This window comes from Hipposideros armiger, unplaced genomic scaffold (assembly GCF_001890085.2).
Source record: "Hipposideros armiger isolate ML-2016 unplaced genomic scaffold, ASM189008v1 scaffold_1197, whole genome shotgun sequence".
In the NCBI taxonomy this organism is placed as follows: Eukaryota; Metazoa; Chordata; class Mammalia; order Chiroptera; family Hipposideridae; genus Hipposideros; species Hipposideros armiger.
The window spans coordinates 134,433-136,909 of record NW_017732547.1 but is presented as its reverse complement, the minus strand read 5'-3'; positions in this window follow the sequence as shown (position 1 = coordinate 136,909).

Genomic DNA, 2,477 nt, shown 5'->3' with positions numbered 1-2,477 from the left:
CTTTTCTCACCCTTCTCTTCAAATCCATTGACAAGTTGTGTTTGACTTCAGGACATATCCTGGATCTGTCACTTTTCTCTATCTACACTATCACATTCATAGTTCCAACTACTGTTGGGACCCAAGGAAGACTACCCTTAGATATCCACAATGGAATATCGAATATTTTAAATTCAAGTTACTTAAGAAACTGCCAGTGCAAGAACACCTGACCTCACTGTCTCCTTAAAGGCAGGAGATACCTCCTATTAAAAGGTGTCTTTCCTGCACTTGGAGACACCCCTTATCCCTAGAATTAAACAACTCAGAGCTTAAGAGTCTATATGAACAAACCTCACTGCCTCTTGTCTAATTTACTACTCAAGATAAAACCTTATTTAGATTTGTCTCTAATAAATACCCATACCTTGCTTACATTCCTTTCTGGTGAGCACTAACTTTTTTTCCTTTGTTCTGGCAATTTCTTCCCAAATTTATTGTTTCTTTGTCTAAAAATTATAAAAAGGTGCCTGGTTTGATCATTTCTTTGAGCCTCATTTTATGATCTGAGCATCATATTACAATTGTATGCATACGTTTTTCTCTTGTTAATCTAGTTGTGTGTCAATTTTTTATTTTATTTTTTATTTTTCGGTATTAGTCCAGCTGTAAGAAGTAATGAAGGATGTATGGAGAGGGAATTCTCCCTCTCCCTGACACTGCCATTATCTATCATGGAAATGACTGCTGTAGACTCCAATTGACTTCCCTAATCCTGTCTTGTCACTATCCAGCCAGTTCCCCACACAGTGGCCAAAATAATATTTTAAAATCCTCTGTTCAAAACCTACTAGTGGTGCCCCTTGCACTTAGGTTAGAAACCATAATGTACATCAGAGTTTTTTCAACCTGAGCACTATTGACAGTTTGGTCTGGATAATTCTTTGTTGTGGTGGACTGTCCTGTGTATTGTAGGAAGTTTAACATCATCCCTGCCTCCTACCCACTAGATGCCAGTAGCATCCTTGGTTTTCCTCTTCCCCTCCACCCAGTGGTGACAACAAAAATGTCTCTAGACATTGCCAAATGTTCCCTGGGGGCACTCAATCATCTCTGGTTAAGAACCACTGATCTACGCTACCTGTAAGACTGAATAATGCAGCTCTGCCTCCTCTGATTTCCTCCTTTATGGACTGCCTTGTCAGTGCCTTTCATACCTTTTTCATGCATCCAAACTCTGCTCAGGGTCTGTCATGTGTCACCTCCTTCATGGATCCCTTCTGAGATTTCCCAACACCTAAAACTATCTCCCAGCAAAATAGATTGTTCCCTCCCCTGTCCTTCTATTGTTTTCTGTGTATACTTCAACTATATCATTTATCATTCATCACAGTTAATTAATTAGACATACCTATTTTTTCCTCACTTGAATGAAACACTCAGAATAATGTCTGAAATATTTGGAGCATAATAAATTTTAATGAATTGAGTCATTTTATCACGTTCCTCAAAAAATTTGCATCTCCCCTGTAAATCTGGCCATCCTCTCTCTTTGCATACAGAGATGCACTTATGCAGAATTTGCTTTTGAGCCATCTCTTTTCCCGATGGACTGTTCTTTTTTCTCTTTTAATTACTGCTTCTCCCCAGAGCTGTTTCTATTACCGGTGTTTCTCCCTTTGACATGAATCCTCATAGCCACTTGTCTGGCTGTTCTGCAAAGTAGAAAAGTCACCAGAAAACTAAGTGGTCCAGGGTTACATGGTTTGTCTGAGGCAAATGTAACACTCGAACGCAGTCCGCAAATCCACGCTTACTCTACTGCCTTCCTAACAGATGGTCTATTGGAAAGGACAACTGACCAAAATTAGACTTATAGTGGCTTACTTAGGGAGAGAGAGAACATACTTTGCTATGTCCAAAAAGCCATAACTTGCTATTGTATAAAACTTTTTCAAAACATTTTATCTATCTGTTGATGACAGAAAATGTTCCTTATGGTGAAGGCTCTCCTTCTGATGTAGTGGACATAAACCTGTTGCTATGATTTTTTTTTTTTTAGGTTTTGAGAAGAGCTCTCTGTTTTTCAAAATTCCTCTCCTTCTTGACATGCAGACACTGTGTGCATCAGTTTGTGTGTCTTTCTGTAGTTTGTAGCCAAACGGAGGCGCTGGCCATAATTTAAATGTAAAAAGTCCCTGAAGGAGGCCTTAATATGTGTTTGCATAATTTGAAGAAATTAATATATTTGAAGCCCCTTTTTAATGAAGTTATATAGGTTTTGGAAGGGGGTTTAGCAATAGAATGAGAGACCTCAGACCAGAATTTAGAAGAAAGAAACAGCAAGAGAGGAGCGTATGAAGACTCAAATATCTCATTAACACAGCTGAGGAGACCTTGGTCTTCCTAGGGACAGGATGTAAGTCCTTGGGGTTTGGTGACGTGAGCAAAGAATAAGAAACTACCGTTCACAGCTGTGGCTGCAGCTTGAACCTAGA